Genomic DNA, 20,766 nt, shown 5'->3' with positions numbered 1-20,766 from the left:
GCTAAAATGTGATTTCCTCGCTTGCTGGTTGCTCTAGGGGACTGAGTTTCTCCCCCCACACCGTTAGTTGGTGTGGGGGTTCTTGAAATCTCAGAGTGGATATTTTGTAAGGGTTTTTTACTGACCGCATAGATTCCCTTTTCTATTTTCTGCTATCTAGTATTAGTGGGCCTCATTTGCTGAATCTGCTTTCACCCCTGTGTATGTGCCTTCCTCTTACCTCACCGTTATTATTTGTTGGGGGCTTCTATATCTTTGGGGATTATTTCTCTGGAGGCAAGAGAGGTCTTTCTTTCTCTCTAGGGGTAGTTAGTTCCTCAGGCTGGCTCGAGACATCTAGGATTTTTAGGCACGTTCACCAGCTACTTCTAGTGTGTTTGGATAGGTTCAGATTTGCGGTCAGTCCAGTTTGCCACCTCCCTAGAGCTTGTCCTATGTTTGTTACTTAGCTGGAGTAATTTGTGATCCTCAACCACTAAGGATCATAACAATCATGGTTGTGATGGTAGTCTCTTAAAGGTGAGAGGAATTGACATGGTGGAACTGGGAATTCGTAGGGGGGATACTACTAGGAAATTAGCCCAGTTAGAGTCCAGATGGATCTGGACGTTGGGGACGCTGTATCCAGCTGGATTAAATGAAAATTTGAGTTATGCCCCATTTCTTTGATAGTCTGTCTGAACATCTTACCATATGGATGTTTTCAATCCTGAAAACAATTTTGATTTTATCTTTTATTTTTTTACTGTATGTATTAATTTTTATTTTTGTTTCCGATGTTTCGTGCAGTTTCCCCGTGTGCAATATAATACGCTATTTTCTTAAGATCTAATTGATGGATGGACAATCTAATATTTGCACCTCCCAAATACCTACGTCTCCCAAGTGGCAAGAAAAGCGGCAATTGAGAACAGACTTGTATCATTTTGTACCGGCTATGATTTACAGTATATGTTATGCGGTATTATAAGTATTATGAGGTTTAAGCGTGACACAATGGGTGAATAAATTAATAATAATAGAGAATATGTGGCCGCATATTGTGATGCAGGATGGTAGAGATAAAAGCTGCTTGCGTTTGTTCATACATCACATATGTTTTGTTTTTCCCTAGGCCAAGAAAGCCTTGTTTATTTTTGCTAGATCAGACCTTGGCTTATGCAGCACCCTTAGTAAACCAGTGAGAGTCTTAAAGAGACAGAGTACCTGTGTCTACCTACATAATGCACCCGAGTGAGTCAATCTACCACAACATATACAAAAATGTGGAATTTTCTGGAATAAAACATCAGATCGCAGATATCAATGTATCATTTTATTCAGCTTCCTATGAGCTGCATGTCCATATAGACAACTTAGGAGGGTTGATCCTACTGACATATTCCCTTTAATTCCTCAGCCTGGAATGTACCTACTACTCCTGCTCAGTGATGCTCTTGTTGTTGATCTCCTTGGCAATAAACTGTACAATATGAAAGATAAAAGTCCCAAGTGCAGGAGAATGACAACAGATATAAGAAGCAAGAAATTGAAAACAGGCTTATTTTTATGCTATTTAACTAAATAACTAAATATACCAATCTCATAGCATGCAAATACCCCATTCACTCCAAAGGTTATCCCTGTCACGACATCCGCCTTACATGTACAACACAAGTCGGAAGTAGAGCCTGCCCCATACTCGGCAGTTCAAGTCCACAATTGTTAACCTGTTAAATGCTGCTGTCAAACATACAACAGCATTTAAAACATGCTGACATGGGTGTGCATCAATCCATGCCCATGATGTGATTGTGGATTGTGGATGGGTTGTAACGACAGCCAGGGGTCTGTTGAAGACCTCCATGCTTGTCATTATGAAGCTCCTTTGAAAATCTGCCTGTGGCCGCGCTTGAAAGGAGACCGTGATTTTTACTTTATGCAGCAATGTTGCATTGCTATGTATAGCACAAGCGATTAGACCACGCCGGCATTTTTTTTATTGCACCGCTGGCGCCAGTGCTTTAAATGTAATTCCCGTGCCCCCGTCTCAAACTCACTTGCCGCTGCCCTCATAATTCTCTAGCTTCACTTCTGTCAGTATCCGTCGAAAAGCGACCTGTCGACAGCTCCAGTGTTCTGTTGACAGCTCTAGTGTTTCATGGAGCTGTGCGGAGTCACTTTTCAATGTAAGGCTATGAGCGTCTCGTTCTGGCTCTTATAAACTTGCAATGAGAGGTTGAGATGTAGTGTCTGACTTTTGGCCAGTCAGATGCTGTGCTCACAAGATGGGGTCGCAGGACCGAAGCAGCACCAAAAACGGCGAAGATGAGGGTGAGTAAAATATATGACTTAAAATATATGACTGGGGGCAGGGGCTTTCATTTAAAGTGGCACTTCAGCACTGAAAAAAAGTGTTGCTTTAAGAGTCATATTGTGAGGTCGTTTTTTATCACAGAATGTACACCGTAAAAACAATTCCCAAAAACAATGTCAGAATTGCATTTTTTTCATAATTTCTACCTACTTTAATTTTTATTCCCATTTTCCAATACATTATGTGGTAAAATGAATAATGTAATTCAAAAGTCCAACTCATCCTGCAAAAAACAAGTTACCATACAGCACAAACCAAAAGTTTGGACACACCTTCTCATTTAAAGATTTTTCTGTATTTTCATGACTATGAAAATTGTAAATTCACACTGAAGGCATCAAAACTATGAATTAGCACATGTGGAATTATATACTTATCAAAAAAGTGTGAAACAACTGAAAATATGTCTTATATTCTAGGTTCTTCAAAGTAGCCACCTTTTGCTTTGATGACTGCTTTGCACACTCTTGGCATTCTCTTGATGAGCTTCAAGAGGTAGTCACCGGAAATGGTTTTCACTTCACAGGTGTGCCCTGTCAGGTTTAATAAATGGGATTTCTTGCCTTATAAATGGGGTTGGGACCATCAGTTGTGTTGTGCAGAAGTCTGGTGGATACACAGCTGATAGTCCTACTGAATAGACTGTTAGAATTTGTATTATGGCAAGAAAAAAGCAGCTAAGTAAAGAAAAACGAGTGGCCATCATTACTTTAAGAAATGAAGGTCAGTCAGTCCGAAAAATTGGGAAAACTTTGAAAGTGTCCCCAAGTGCAGTTGCAAAAACCATCAAATGCTACATAGAAACTGGCTCACATGAGGACCGCCCCAGAAAAGGAAGACCAAGAGTCACCTCTGCTTCTGAGGATAAGTTTATCCGAGTCACCAGCCTCAGAAATCGCAGGTTAACAGCAGCTCAGATTAGAGACCAGGTCAATGTCTTACAGAGTTCTAGCAGCAGACACATCTCTACAACAACTGTTAAGAGGAGACTTTGTGCAGCAGGCCTTCATGGTAAAATAGCTGCTAGGAAACCACTGCAAAGGACAGGCAACAAGCAGAAGAGACTTATTTGGGCTAAAGAACACAAGGAATGGACATTAGACCAGTGGAAATCTGTGCTTTGGTCTGATGAGTCCAAATTTGAGATCTTCCACCATGTCATTGTGCGACGCAGAAAAGGTGAATTGGTGGACTTTACATGCCTGGTTCCCATCGTGAAGCATGGAGGAGGAGGTGTGCTGGTGTGGAGGTGCTTTGCTGGTGACACTGTTGTGGATTTATTCAAAATTGAAGGCATACTGAATCAGCATGGCTACCACAGCATCTTGCATGCTATTCCATCCGGTTTGCGTTTAGTTGGACCATCATTTATTTTTCAACAGGACAATAACCCCAAACACACCTCCAGGCTGTGTAAGGGCTATTTGACCAAGAAGAAGAGTGATGGGGTGGTACGCCAGATGACCTGGCCTCCACAGTCACCAGACCTGAACCCAATCGAGATGGTTTGGGGTGAGGTGGACCGCAGAATGAAGGCAAAATTGCCAACAAGTGCTAAGCATCTCTGGGAACTCCTTCAAGATTGTTGGAAGACCATTCCGGGTGACTACCTCTTGAAGCTCATCAAGAGAATGCCAAGAGTGTGCAAAGCAGTCATCAAAGCAAAAGGTGGCTACTTTGAAGAACCTAGAATATAAGACATTTTCAGTTGTTTCACACTTTTTTGATAAGTATATAATTCCACATGTGTTAATTCATAGTTTTGATGCCTTCAGTGTGAATTTACAATTTTCATAGTCATGAAAATACAGAAAAATCTTTAAATGAGAAGGTGTGTCCAAACTTTTGGTCTGTACTGTATGTCTACGTGGACAGAAATATAAAAAAATGATGGCTCTGGGAAGAAGGGGAGGAAAAAAAAATGAACATGCAAAAATTAAAATTGGCAGCGCAGTAAAGGGGTTAAGTGTATTGCTATTGAGACAACAATTAACTAACAAGCTTGATGATGACTTATGGTTCTTATTTATTTGCAATGTTTTTTGTCATGTGTCTGTTGTTTCACAAAATGTCACTTTGAGAAAATGGAAATATATGAATAGCATACTTTGCCTGGCTGTGACTAATCCAAGACAGTTGTTATTACTTGTTTTGCACAAATGTCAAGAAAACTGTAAAAAGCCTCAATAATTTATTAGCAATTATTGCTTAGTGGTGAAAAAAAATTGAATTTAAGCATAGCTCCAATCACACGTGTTCAATTCTTTACATTAGGTACATTTCTGCTTATTGTCCAAATGCACATTTTCTTCTCTCTAAGGCTATGTGCACATGTTGAGTATGTCCACCCTTTGACCACCCTCTCTGTCTTTAGCTGTAGTGGGGGCTGACTAGTGTACACCCTGTCCCCTCCTGCTCGCCGATAGGTGCGGAACCTATTTAGTGACGTCAGGCAAGTCAGTGTGTTGTTAGATCTGCCTAGGGGTCTCCACTTCTCCTTCTCTAGTGTTTGGGCTTCCCCTTCCTCCCCCCGGTTGCTTTCCACCTTGCTTCTCCCTCGTCCAGCATGACACATACAAGCTTGATACAAGCTAGAGCTGTGATCATGGTGTTGTAAACATGCTAGCTCTGATAACCCGCATGTCATCATGATGACATTGGGTCACCAGGGCAACAATCGGGCCCCTGTGATGACATAGCTGGGGCACCGATCGGAGAGCAGAGGGAGTCCCCTCCCTCTGCCTGCCTTCTAAGGGTATGTGCACACGTAGGTGAGATGTCTGCGGATTTTTCCGCACCTGTTTTTGTAAATCCGCAGGTAAACCGCCCTGCGGATTATCTGCGGATTTACTGCGGAATTACCGCAGATTTACCAAGGTTTTTGTGCGGATTCCACCTGCAGATTTACACTTACGGATTCCTATTATGGAGCAGGAGTAACCCACAGCGGAATCCGCAAAAAGAATAGACATGCTGCGGAATAAACAGTTTTTTTCCCCCATCAAGTGCACTGCGATTTTGTTTTCCATAGGTTTACATGGACCTGTTGAAGCGCCAGACAAGCGCGAAACAGCTGTTGTCCCACACAGCCACACTCCCTCCCCAGCACCCTCGGCCGTGAAGATGTACTACGTGCTTCAATAAAAGTTACCTGCAATGGATCTCCTGTGAGTGCGCTCCTTCTTCTTTCTTCATTGGTTTACATGGTACTGTAAACTCATGGAAAACTGCTGCGAATCCACAGCGTCAAAACCGCTGCAGATCCGCAGCAAAATCTGCAGCGTGTGCACATAGCCTAAATGCTGTGATCGCCATTGATCACACCATTTTGCCGGTTAAATTGCTTTAACTGTTAAACTTCTGGCAGTGAGTGCCAGTTGTCAGCTGTCGTATCAGATGAACAGCCGACGGTGATCGCACGCGCATAATAGGGATGTGGGGGAAACCAAAAGAAGAGTCACCGAGACCCAGGTTAATTATTGCAAGAAATTAATATAAGGACAAGAAGGTGTCTATAAAGTCAAAATACCTTTATTAACTACTCTAGTATAGTAAGTGGTGGCTCACAAACAACATGAATGATTTTTTTAGAATAAATAATCATATATCATAAAAACACATAGCGAAATAGTTGGATAGCAAGTATCCATACACACCACTCAAAGAGAGAAATAATATAAAAATGTAAATTTTATGAAAGAATATATAACACAAAAATTAATAAAAAAATTAAATAACATGAAAAAAGTACGAGGAAAAGAGTATACTCAAGTAAACCACACATGGTAGAGTGGAAAAGTAACGGGTTATGGGTTAGTACAAAGACTAAGTAACAAAGATCTTTCCCAGAAAAAATATATATAATATCCTGCTAATACTAGATATAACAGATCATAAAGTGCTAATAGTGCCAAAAGTGCAAAACAAAATATCACATAAATAATCTAAGACATACCCATGTCAGAATGAAGTGCCACAGTGCCAAAAATGCCCCGACGCACGTTTCGCGGAATGCTTTCTCAAGGGGAGGTGTGTCAAGCATTCCGCATACCTCTGCAATACCTGAACAATTGATTGTATCACTGTGGTGTCCCTATTAAATTCCTTACATTTATGACGCAAATCTACAGCTTGAGTGCGGTTGTTTTCTTCTAAAAATTTGTATTATCTGGATCTCTCCGGGTTCAACCAGCACCTACCACACGACTCTCAGAGTGCACGTCTTGTCTCTCCAAAGCATTCCGCGAAACGCGCGTCGGGGTGTTTTCGGTACCGTGGACGGGCACTTCATTCTGACATGGGTATGTCTTAGATTATGGTGAAGGTTCTTTCACAATTAATATGTCTTTGGACATGTTTGTAATCATAAAACACAGCAGCAGTCAGCATAGAGGAATGTTTATTTCCCACAGATAAAGTGTAATGTGCAAAAGGTAAAAAAGTGCATGTGTAAACATGATTTTGCATGATTAAATATAAAAATGTCAAAAATGAGGGAATGTATGTAAGTGCATGGATGGGTGCAAATAAATATCAAAAATGTAGTTAATGAGGGGATATTATTTAAGTGCATATACGTATGTAACTAGAATGTTGGAAACCTTAAAATGTGTAGAGCAACTAAGTAAATACCCATGCACATACAGAATAGGGGGGTAAGAGTATTACCAAAAAGGGGTATGGGGAAACACAATTGTCAGGTTGCTTTAAATGTATGTGTCAAGGCAAATGCAAATTCAAAGGAAGGTAACATTATAAAAGCCATGATATAGAAGCAAAAATCAGGTAGTAGAAGCCATGGGTATAATACTAGTGTACTATATACAGGGGTACTCATGTACATAAGGGGTACATGCCAGGAGGCTGCTGTGCTGGGTGAGGACTTTTGTGGCGCCAAACCCCGACGCGCGTTTCAGACTAGACCTTCGTCAGGGATGTGGACTGTCTTACCCTGTTCCTGCCCCTGAAGAAAACAATCACACTATATGAATGCCATCTTGCATTTTTATATGTGAAGTAACGTGTGTCTAATGTAATGTGATATATGGTATTATGTTGATCTACAGTATATAAAATGTTAGAGCATAATTTGAATATAGCATAAGGATAAGCTTAAGACAGCATAGGATATATAACAGGTTATCATATAGATAGGAAATGTTAAGATTAGGATTAGCCCCATGGGAGGACACTAGTGCTGATAAGAAGGGGAGCACTTCCTGGTTAGAGGGAGTTCAGTGGGGTGGGGGTTGCTAGGGGCAGCATGTCCCAAACGTTCAGGGCAGTGGGCAGCCAAATGGAGATCCCTGATGAACATTCCAACAGAGTCTGGAACCTAGGGCTTGGGCCAGGTACCATGGAGCAGGCCTGGTCTTCTGACAACACAAGGTCAATGGACTTGGAGCTACATGGGGGGCAGGTCGCTGGTCCCAGGTGCACTGCCAAAGTGAGCAATAAAACTCTACTGGTAAAGTCAGCGGGCGGGTGGTAGTCCATGATAAATGTGTCGCAGTACAGAAAAGGAGTTGTACTAAGGAGGAAGGAAGCCTGTATTACTGTGCCCTATCCCACCTGTATAAACCTGATGAACTTGGACTGTTTATTAATATTATGAATGTTTCAAAGAACGTGGTGTCCCATTCATTGGATGCATGATGGAGTATGGCTTTGATATCAAAACAGAAAAGCCAGGCAAGTAAGACTAAAGAGTAAGTAGTGGTTTGGATGTCACTTAGATATTTTTTTTTACAGCAATAACGCCAAATCGCTTTAATAAGTGATTTGCAAAGTTAAATAACTTTCAAAGCTGGTTACAATTAGAAAAACAAATGGAAAGTCTAGATGCTCTTTAAGCAAACAACATTATATTAATAAGCTATATTATTATTAAAGCTCCTTAAAATTAAAATATGAAAGCAGCAAAATGCATATACTATTTAAAAAGACAGACATAAGTCCCTACTGAGATCGTCAACTCAAGAATGCTGATTTATTTCATATCCATTTCCTATACATATATCTAGCCTGCACGAGGTACCAATCTCTCTCACAGAGGGAAGTGAAAGCCAGCCAGGAGCATTAGTGCATAATGATTACAAGCTGTAGGCAGTGCACTTACTGGTTAGCCCACTATTTGTAAACTGGAACATCTGTTCTCCATGTGGGACCTCAGATTTCAACAGATTTTTGTTTTATTTTTCTTTCTCTCACAATAAATATTAGAAACCTCTTTCTCCTTTTTTCATGTTTTTTTGCTCTAATTCCTTAAAAGACCTAAAGTCATTCTCTGGACTATGATATAGTCAGTTTTCTTATCTTTATCAACAGAAAATGTAGGTACTCATTTTTACAAGACACCACATCAGATGATTAACTATGTGTCGGGCTTCCTTCTATCTTCAAAATATCTACAGAATTGCCGTAGCATCAAATAAATTAGAATTTAACCTCTTAAAATAATTCTGTAAAACACTGTATTCAGAGACATAACTAGGGTTTTCTGCACAGGGTGAGGCGAAAGATCTGAGTGGGCCTTAACTAGATAACCATATTTACAACTACAGTGGCGCATCCTAATCGTGGGTGTAGGGCAGTGTTTCCCACGTTGTCCCAGCCCTGCAACAGATCATGGATTCAGGACTTCCTTAATATTCTAGAGATGCGATAACCTGCAGCAATGTCTGATGTCTTGAAAATAATTCCATATCTTCTCAATACAAAAAAAATCTTGAAAACATTATTTGTTCTGGGCCATGAGGACTGGAGTTTTAGAAACACTGGTATAGGAGAAACCGAGGAGACAATCATGCTGTTTCTGAAAAAATCACTTTACAAAGACCAAAAACGATATTACTGACATCTGGTGGTGACCATACATACCAGGTGACATATACCAGTACTGCAGAACATATAAGACATTACAGGACAGTTATAGCAACTTACAGGTGGCATGCGTTCTGATGGAGTAGATCACATTCCCCATTTATTCCATCAGACCAAGACTAACATTCAATAACTTCTTCCAGCCAGGACTTGTCTGCAAATTTTACAAAAAAGACATATATGATTTTAAACATTTCCATTAGCATCACCATTTATTTCTAACCTGCACAAACTCCTCGCCTAAGGCTATGTGCACACGTTCAGGATTTTTCGCTTTTTTTTTGCATTTTTTTGGTCGTTTTCCGCCAAAAAAACGCTAAAAAAAGCTTACATTAAGATCCCATCATTGTAATGCATTCCGCAATTTTTGTGCACATGCTACGTTTTTTCCTCAAAAAAACGCATCGTGGTAAAAAATGCAGCATGTTCATTAATTTATTATTACTATATTATTGCATTGGGAAGCTCCGGAAAAAAACTCAAAAAAATTGGAACAAAAAGCGCAAAAAACGGGAAAAAAAATGCGAGCAGATTTCCTGCTGAAAAAGTCCGGTTTTGTTCAGGAAATTCCTGAACGTGTGCACATAGCCTTACGGTCATCCCAAAGCTGAAACAATGCTACTCTATGTGTCCCTGTTACTGGATCTCCTGTGTGGCACAAAAACAGGGCCCCTCTTAATGTCCAACATAATGACCACCACTTTGCCTCTTAGGCTGGCGTCACACTGGTGTTTTAAACGGCCGAGTGCAATGCGGTAAAAAATCGCATTGTACTCAGACCAATGTTAAGCTATGGGGCAGCTCCCACCAGCCGACTTTTTGTCGGCCGTTTTCCTCGGTCCGAGACAATCGCAGCATGCTGCGATTGTCTCTGACCGAGGAAAACTCTCGGCTCACTCGCATCCATATAAGCCTATGGGTGCGAGTGAGACAGCACACAACACTCGGATATCATCCGAGTGCTGTGCGTTATAAGCGGACCCCAGCAATGGAGGAGATGGAGAAATTCATTTCTCCGCCTCCTCCGCAGCTGTGCTCCGATCCTCCCTGTGCGAGAGAATCGGAGCACAGAGGCATGACACTCGGCTCCTGCTCTGCTGCGAGCAGGAGCCGAGTGTCATTAGCATATCGCATCCGATGATCTCGCATCAGATGCAATATGCCAGTGTGACGCCGGCCTTACAAAGTAAAAAGCCTCCTTTGTACCCTCTTGATGGTAAATTGTCCCCCTAGAAAATAATCATGCCAAGTGCAAATGCCTTTGAAACAGTGCTCATGTTTTGCCCCCTAGAAAGTTTTAGTGACCCCTCCTTTTACAGTCACAATACCCTGAGTGCCTCTATAACTATAATACTTCTTAAGTGCCCACTAAAAACATTTAATAATGTTCTTTGACACCCCCATGTAAAAATATAATGTCCCCTTAGAGCCCCTATGTACAGTCATGATGTCATCTCAGTCCCCTCCACATTCAGCAATAAAAATTTGAGACCCTCCATATATAGTAACAATCTCCGAAATCCCCTCATGTACAGCTACCCTATACACAGTATGATGTCCCAATAACTCAGCTATACACAGTATGATGGGCCCACAACTCTCGTTTACACAATATAATGTCCTCACAGCTCCCCTGCACACTGATGATGTCCCTACAACTCTGCATAAACAGTATGATGCCTTCACAGCTCCCCTATGCATAATGTAATGCTCCCATGGCTCCCCAATGCACTGTATGGTGTCAGTACAGCTTCCCTACACACAGTATAAGCCCCCCCCCACTGCTCCCCAATACACAATATGAAAGACTTTCAGCTCCCCTAAACATAGTATAATGTCCTCATAGCTCCCCTAACAGTATGATATACCCTGCAGCTCCTCTATATACAATACAATGCTCCCACACCTCCCTCATACACAGTATGATGGACACAGATCCACTATATACACTATGATGGGCCCACAGCTGCCCTATACAAAGTATGATGAACTCAAAGCTCTCCTACACACAGTATGATATATCCACATCTCCCCAGTGCACAGTATAATGTCTCCACAGCACTTTATGGACAGTGTCCCCAAAGCTCCATTATACACAGTATGATGTATCTATAGCTTCCATACTGTATGTACAGTATAATGCCCCCACAGCTCTGCAATACAAAAAATAATGAGCTTACAGCTCCCTTATGCACTGTATAATGTCCTCACATCTCCCCTCTACACAGTATGATGTCTCCATGGATCCCATATACACAGCATGATGGGTCCACAGCTCCAATATACACAGAACAATATCTTCTCAACTCCTTATACACAGAATAATGTGGATCGCCCCCGTGTAGGGCTGTGGGGTACTCGGTACCGGGCCCTTAGGTTCTCAAGGGGGATGTCACGGTGGCTGACCCTGTCCGTGGCCCTAGGGACGTCCGTGTAAATGGGGGAAAGGTCTTTAAAGGGAAAGTGTTCGTGACGCCACCTGTGGTATTCGGTCAGGGTGACCGACGCTGCTGTAAGGGGTTCGCTGGGGTGATGTTATGGCAGCTAGATGGTATACCTTCCCACAGGTGAAGTGTAACCGCAGGGCTTCCCAGTGTGTAGATGGTGGATGGTGAGAGGCGCAGTGAAGAACGAGGACACAAGGTTGCAGTCTCTTTACCTTTACTGAAGTCTTCAGCATCCACAATATAGAGCACCAGATCACAGGGCAGGCAGAGTCCGGCCGGTCTGAAGGCAAATCCAGAGTCCCCTTATCCAGGTGGAAATTAGTAGCCTCTAGCCTTCCTCTAGCGCCTGGGTGTTGTAGTACCTTATTGCTGAGCCTCTCATAAGGTCCTCACAACTGTTGTAGATGTTCTAGATGTTATGTCTCTTTCTCTGTCCCCCAGATGGTTAGGAACAAACCCGTATGACTGATGGCCTGAGGCTTTTTACAGGGACTCTAGCACGCCCCGGCCCCCACAAGTTGCCACCGTGCCTCCTGGGTATAGGGCGGATCAGTAACTTGGAATTAGCTGTCCTGCCGGTCTCTGGAGCAAGGCATAGAGACTGTTACTCCCTCGGTGTTCAAGCTACCGGATCGTGTGCCTCAGAAGGAGGCAGCCTTTGCAGGTCAGAACTAATTGTGAAGAGTGCCCTAATAAATAGGAGCATAGCTCCCCCTGGTGGACTGGAGTGTGAAATGTGTTGCATGGTTTGTGATACCTGGTAAAGAGATCTCCTTTATTGCCTTCAGACGTAACATCACTCCCCCTAGAGGAGAATGGTATTACTGCAACGACCAGGATCCTGGGGCGCTGCACTCCCCCCCCATTAAATCCAGTACTCCGGCAGGACTGGGAAAAGAAAACAGCAAAACATTAACAAAAAGACATGCAATTTTTTAAAATGCTATGAAACAAATTAATTTAACTGTGCTTCCCTTTATGGGAGGTGAGGACACTTGAACGTTGCAAACAAAAACATATTTACATTTTGCGCGTGACTTTAAGTCAAGTAGAAAACGGTTATTAACTAGCTATGAAACACAATTACCCATACAGGTATACAATCTCTTAAAACTTGAAAATACAAGTACCCTTTAAGGGCATACTATAACAATTTTTCTCTTTTAAGTGCAAAATCATAACCAACCCCCACGGGCTTACTTTATTTAAGTGCAGAACAGTCTATCAAGGGCTCACTGTGTTTTCTTCAATTTCTTCAGCATATTGAACTATCTAACTCTAACTCTATAAGGCTAACTACATACTAAAGCTATGTAAAACACAATTCTATTTAAATTCAGATTAATTACTCACTATCTATTATATTAACTCTATAATATATCAGCTCTCGGCAAAGTACTATAATTCAACATTCCCTTTAAGGGGTAACTCAAGTCTATTCTGAGGTAGTGCAAAGTATCAATCACATCGCATTCAAGTCAATTTAGCAACAAAGTGACATGATACGAGGGACCCGTGACGAACCCCCAACGTTGGTCTTGGGTGGGCTACAAGACGTGTATCCTGACTCGGAATTCTGCCACACCAACAGGTTTTTCTTCAGGTCCTAGAAGACAAAGCAATTCTCATAGCAAGATTAGTAGCAGTCTCCATTGCAGGCAGTTTTTGTAAAAGCCTCCTTTTGTAAAACCAGTAGGAAGCACCCTTAAGAAGGTGCAAACTATTTACAATGGAACATTTATGATCATGCGCAGTTCATGATTCTGCCGTTCTTAAAAGTAAGGTACCGCATTTGTAGATCATTCATTAATCAATGTAATGTAGCATAACATGCTGTTATAATTATAACCAAGATTTGAATGCATGTAAAACAGATTTCATGAGTTATACCAGTAGAAAGAAGGAGCTGGGGGCTGACATCTTGGTTTCACAGCAGTAGCACGTCACTATCAGTGTCAGATTACCGCACCCCATGGACATAGGAGATAATAGACCGCCGCGGACCCTATCTATAACATTGAAGAGGCATTAGCAGTGAGCTGGGCACACCTCTGTGGGCTGCACAACTCACTGCTGTAGGTGTGACTAGCCGCCATTTTACTATAGCCCAGTGCTATCAGTCCAGCTCCACTTGCTCTCTATCGCTGCAGGAGAGAAGCGCTGACTGGAGCCGGAGAGCGGGTGATTTACCTCCCTGCTCCTCTGTACTCCAGGCACTGCACGTTCAGAGCAGACATCCTCTGCTCCTCACATGCTGCCCTCCCTGGGTGCTTCTCCTGCTATGTCTCCGCCTCCTCACACACAGTCCCGGAGATCTCCGGTAAGCTGTATTATCTCACCCCCGTGTCGCTCTTCTTCCTCTCCCCCCTGCATTCTCTCCCCCCCTCCGTTTCGCTCTCCCCCCTGTATCATCTGCCGGTACCTGTGCTCAGAGTTTAACCCCTTCCCGACCTGTGACACAGCGTATGCGTCATGAAAGTCGGTGCCAATCCGACCTGTGACGCATATGCTGTGTCACAGAATGATCGCGTCCCTGCAGGCCGGGTGAAAGGGTTTACTCCAATTTCACCCGACCTACAGGGACAGGGGGAGTGGTACTTCAGCCCAGGGGGGGGGGTGGCTACACCCCCCCGTGGCTACGATCGCTCTGATTGGCTGTTGAAAGTGAAACAGCCAATCAGAGCAATCTGTAATATTTCACCTATGAAAATTGGTGAAATATTACAATCCAGCCATGGCCGATGCTGCAATAGCATCTGCCATGGCTGGAGACCCCGATCTGCCCGCCACCGATCTCCTCCTCTCCATGCCGTCCCATGCTCCCCTCCGTCCTCCTGTCCGCCCCCCCTTGCTCCGATACCACCCCCCCACCCCCATGCTCCAATCGCATTCCCCTCCCCCATGCTCCGATCGCACCCCCCTATACTTAACGAGCTCCGATGTCCCTCCCGGTGTCCTCGGTCTTCTCCATGGGCGCCGCCATCTTCCAAAATGGCGGGCGCATGCGCAGTGCACCCACCGAATCTGCCGGCTGGCAGATTCTTTCCAGGTACATTTTGATCGCTGTGATAGGTTCTATCACAGCGATCAAAATAAAAAAAATAGTAAATAAACCCCCCCCTTTATCACCCCATAGGTAGGGACAATAATAAAATACAGAAATTAAATGTATTTTTGTTTTTCCGTTAGGGGTAGGGTTAGGGGTAGGGTTAGGGTTGCACTTAGTGTTAGGGTTGCACTTAGGGTTAGGGTTACACTTAGGGTTAGGGTTGCACTTAGGGCTAGGGTTGCACTTAGGGTTGCATTTAGGGTTAGGGTTGCACTTACGGTTGCACTTAGGGTTAGGGTTGCACTTAGGGTTGCACTTAGGGTTAGGGTTGCACTTAGGGTTGCACTTAGGGTTAGGGTTGCACTTAGGGTTAGGGTTGCACTTAGGGTTAGGGTTGCACTTAGGGTTAAGGTTGCACTTAGGGTTGCACTTAGGGTTGCACTTAGGGTTAGGGTTGCACTTAGGGCTAGGGTTGCACTTAGGGTTAGGGTTGCACTTAGGGCTAGGGTTGCACTTAGGGCTAGGGTTGCACTTAGGGTTGCACGTAGGGTTAGGGTTGCACTTAGGGTTGCACTTAGGGTTAGGGTTGCACTTAGGGTTAGGGTTGCACTTAGGGTTGCACTTAGGGTTAGGGTTGCACTTTGGGTTAGGGTTGCACTTAGGGTTGCACTTAGGGTTAGGGTTGCACTTAGGGTTAGGGTTGCACTTAGGGTTAGGCTTGCACTTAGGGTTAGGCTTGCACTTAGGGTTGCACTTAGGGTTAGGGTTGCACTTAGGGTTAGGGTTGCACTTAGGGTTGCACTTAGGGTTAGGGTTGCACTTAGGGTTGCACTTAGGGTTAAGGTTGCACTTAGGGTTAGGGTTGCACTTAGGGTTGCACTTAGGGTTAGGGTTGCACTTAGGGTTGCACTTAGGGCTAGGGTTGCACTTAGGGTTGCACTTAGGGTTAGGGTTGCACTTAGGGTTGCACTTAGGGTTAGGGTTGCACTTAGGGTTGCACTTAGGGTTAGGGTTGCACTTAGGGTTAGGGTTGCACTTAGGGCTAGGGTTGCACTTAGGGTTGCACTTAGGGTTAGGGTTGCACTTAGGGTTAGGGTTGCACTTAGGGCTGCACTTAGGGTTAGGGTTGCACTTAGGGTTGCACTTAGGGTTAGGGTTGCACTTAGGGCTAGGGTTGCACTTAGGGTTGCACTTAGCAATAGGGTTGCACTTAGGGTTAGGGTTGCACTTAGGGTTAAGGTTGCACTTAGGGTTGCACTTAGGGTTAGGGTTGCACTTAGGGTTGCATTTAGGGCTAGGGTTGCACTTAGGGTTGCCCTTAGGGTTAGGCTATGTGCACACGGTGTGGATTTGGCTGCGGATCCGCAGCGGATTGGTCACTGTGCTGTGCCCATGGTGCGGAAAATACAGCGCGGAAACGCTGCGTTGTATTTTCCGCAGCATCTCAATTATTTATGCGGATTCCGCAGCGTTTTACACCTGTTCCATAATAGGAATCCGCAGGTGAAATCCACACAAAAACACTGGAAATCCGCGGTAAATCCGCAGGTAAAGCACAGTGCGTTTTACCAGCAGATTTTTCAAAAACGGTGCGAAAAATCCGCACACAAATTCGCAACGTGGGCACATAGCCCTAAGGTTAGAATTAGAGTTAGGGTTGGAATTAGGGTTAAGACTAGGGTTAGGGGTGTGTTGGGGTTAGTGTTGGAGTTAGAATTGAGGGGTTTCCACTGTTTAGGCACATCAGGGGGTCTCCAAATGCGACATGGCGCCACCATTGATTCCAGCAAATCTTGCGTTGAAAAAGTCAAATGGTGCTCTCTCCCTTCCGAGTCCCGACGTGTGCCCAAAGAGTGGTTTACCCCCACATATGGGGTACCAGTGTACTCAGGAGAAACTGGACAACAACTTTTGGGGTCCAATTTCTCCTGTAACCCTTGGGAAAATAAAAAATTGCGGACTAAATAGTTATTTTTCAGGAAAGAATATGACTCGAGTATAAACCGAGAGGGTCACTTTCAGCCCAAAAAAGTGGGCTGAAAATCTCGGCTTATACTCGAGTGTATATGGTACTTTAGTATGGCTGAGAGAGACTGATGGGAGAGAGAGACATGTAGTATGATGAGACAATTATTGAAATTTCTTTTTTTTTTAAATAAATTTAACAGATATGCCACGTTGCATTGTTAACAATTGTGGTAGTCATACCAAGAAGAGTTTGTCTGAAGGAATAATATTGCATGGGTTTCCATACTCCATGGAAAGAATAAAACTGTGGCTGCAGCAGACAGGACAATTTACTAATATTGACACAGTTGCCGAAAGAATCCACATTGGGAAAACGCACAACAAATTCAGAATGTGTTCAAAACACTTTGAAGAAGATTGTTATATTTCTGTATCGGAAAAAAAGCTTCGTTGCCTAAGGCATTCTGCAGTGCCCACTATTTTTCCAAATAATTGCACACTTCAACCGCCATGTAAAGTACGTAGAGTGTTTGATGAACACAACTACTTTTCTGTAAACAAAAACATGGTAACTACTTCTATAACATCTACATCTGGGCATATGGACACAACTGGTGAACTAAAAAGAAAAAAACAACCTACATCTAGACATAACTCTCTGTCAGTAAAGCAAGTAACACAAAGAGGCCAAAAAATGGTATTCCAAACGAATGCGTCAACAAATACAGTACCATGTAAGGTTCAACATTGTGGGACTAATACTAAAATACCTAAAAAGGATGCATCAACGAACACAGATATTGTTATACTATTGACAGTGTATGTCAGTTTCCAGATACAAATGACGATGCTGAAAACCAAGCTATAATACAACTGGATCATTTTTATCCTTTACAATTTTCTACACCCATGAAAAAAAAAAAAAATTCTGATTGCAGTTTTAAAGGATTGGCTAACTCTTTAGAAATCAGTCCAATTGCCTCTGCTAATGTAAGTGAAAGCATTGATACTGAATATGACCCTAACAATGAAAGTACCTTTGTCGATTCATTAAATTACAAAAATGTTAACAGTTGCCCTGACCAAAACATATTAATGGAAAAAAAATATATAGTCTTTGACTCCTGTTTGGATGCCCTTTTATGTAAAGTCCGTTGCTTTTGTGGTAGAAACATAACGATCAATGATAAATTTAATAAAGGAACACTTCTGTCTGTACGTGCCTTTTGTACAAATGGACATGATTTTGAATGGCATAGTCAACCAATGTTGGACCGTACACCAGTTGGTAACCTGCTTTGTGCGGCTTCTATACTTTTTAGGCCGGCGTCACACTTGGCGTAAGACAATACGGTCCGTATTTTACGGCCGTAATACGGCCGTAAGACGGAGAAATGTTCCCAAAATAGTGATCCGTAGGCAGGGTGTGTCAGCGTATTTTGCGCATGGCATCCTCCGTATGTAATCCGTATGGCATCCGTACTGCGAGATTTTCTCGCAGGCTTGCAAAACCGACATCTAATGGATTTATGTGCTCAAATGTTCGGGAAAACATATATACAGTATATATATATATATATATATATATATATATATATATATATATATATATGTCATTGAGACACATATATATATATTCTGTATTTATATTTACTTCAGCGCGATATCTGTGAAAAGCCGGTAATTCAATTGCCGGCTTTTCATTTCTCCTTCCCAAACCCGACAGGATATGAGACATGGTTTACATACAGTAAACCATCTCATATCCCCATTTTTTTTGCATATTCCACACTACTAATGTTAGTAGTGTGTGTATGCAAAATGTGGGCACTGTAGCTGCTAAAATAAAGGGTTAAATGGCGGAAAAAATTGGCGTGGGCTCCCGCACAATTTTCTCCGCCAGAGTGGTAAAGCCAGTGATTGAGGGCAGATATTAATAGCCAGGAGAGGGTCCATGGTTATTGACCCCCCCGTGGCTAAAAACATCTGCCCCCAGCCACCCCAGAAAAGGCACATCTGGAAGATGCGCCTATTCTGGCACTTGGCCACTCTCTTCCCACTCCCGTGTAGCGGTGGGATATGGGGTAATGAAGGGTTAATGCCACCTTGCTATTGTAAGGTGACATTAAGCCAGATTAATAATGGAGAGGCGTCAATTATGACACCTATCCATTATTAATCCAATTGTTTGAAAGGGTTAAAAAACACACACACACACATGATTTAAAAGTATTTTAATGAAATAAACACAGCGGTTGTTTTAATATTTTATTGCTCTCTCAATCCATTTGCAGACCCTCGCTTGGCAAAACAATAAATGCACAAGATACATACCCTCTGTTGAACCGTCACGTCCCACGAGGTAATCCATCTGAAGGGGTTAAAATAATTTACAAGCAGGAGCCCTGCAAATGCAGCTGTGCTCGTGCTTGTAATTCCCCGGCGAATGAAGGAAATGTAGGTCATTGACCTACATTTCCTTCAGTCGCGGTGATGCGCCCCCTGGTGGATGTCCTCATATGACCTGGAGCGTGGGAAAAAGTTCCCAGGCTGCAGTTCATGAGAACATCCAGCAGGGGCGCATCACCGCGACTGAAGGTAAGTATAGATCACTCTGCTTTCCTTTCAGCACCCGGGGATTACAGGCACGAGCGAGTGGTTTAGCGCAGCTCATGCCTGTAATATTAGTTAACCCCTTCAGATGGATTACCTCGTGGGACGTGATAGGACATCAGAAGGTATGTATCTTGTGCGTTTATTATTTTGCCAAGCGAGGTTCTGTAGAAGGACGTAGATCTGGGGATTTATTATGATGGAATATAGGCTGAACTGGATGGACAAATGTCTTTTTTCGGCCTTACTAACTATGTAACTATGTAACTATGTAACTATGAGGGTGTTGCTGATGGATTGAGAGAGCAATAAATTATTAAAACAACCTGTTTGTTTCTTTCATTAAAATACTTTTTAATCATGTGTGTGTGTGTTTCTTAACCCTTTCAGACAAATGGATTAATAATGGATAGGTGTCATGATTGATGCCTCTCCATTATTAATCTGGCTTAATGTCACCTTACAATAGCAAGGTGGCATTAACCCTTCATTACCCCATATCCCACCGCTACACGGGAATGGGAAGAGAGTGGCCAAGTGCCAGAACAGGCGCATCTTCCAGATGTGCCTTTTCTGGGGTGGCTGGGGGCAGATGTTTGTAGCCAGGGGGGGCTAATAACCATGGACCCTCTCCTGGCTATTAATATCTGCCCTCAGTCACTGGCTTTACCACTCTGGCGGAGAAAATTGCGTGGGAGCCCACGCCAATTTTGTCCGCCATTTAACCCTTTATTTTAGCAGCTACAGCGCTGAAATGTTGCACATACACACTACTAACATTAGTAGTGTGGAATATGCAAAAAAAAAAGGGGATATGAGATGGTTTACTGTATGTAAACCATGTCTCATATCCTGTCGGGTTTAGGCAGGAGAAATGAAAAGCCGGCAATTGAATTACCGACTTTTCACTAACACCGCTGCGTATTTCTCGCAAGTCACACTGCTGGTCCGTGTGGAATCCGTATTTTTCTCGCCCCCATAGACTTTCATTGGCGATTTTTTTGCGCAATACGCTGACAAACGCAGCATGCTGCGATTTTGTACGGCCATAGAACGCCGTATATTACGGATCCGTAATATACGGCTGATAGGACTAGACCCATTGAGAATCATTGTGCCGTATGTTATGCGAGTTTTACGGACGTAGTTTCTGCGCTCTTACGTCCGTAAAACTCGCATGTGTGACGGCGGCCTTACAAGAACAAATTTTAAAAAAGTTGCTAATTTTTTTTCCACAATTGGAATTCAGTTTTTGTCAAAAACAACCTACTTCCGCTACCCAAAAAATTTTCTATTTCCTGTTATAGATGTTCACTGGCAAAAAGAAAAAATGCACATGCTAGAATCACTGAAGGATCAACCGATATGTTTAATTGGTGATGGACAATGTGATAGTCCAGGGCACAATGCCAAATATTGTGTATACACTTTTATGGATTCCAACTCACAAA

Source organism: Ranitomeya variabilis, chromosome 3, assembly GCF_051348905.1.
Source record: "Ranitomeya variabilis isolate aRanVar5 chromosome 3, aRanVar5.hap1, whole genome shotgun sequence".
Taxonomy (NCBI): domain Eukaryota; kingdom Metazoa; phylum Chordata; class Amphibia; order Anura; family Dendrobatidae; genus Ranitomeya; species Ranitomeya variabilis.
The sequence above is the reverse complement of the archived record's forward strand: the minus strand, read 5'-3'. Positions refer to the sequence as shown.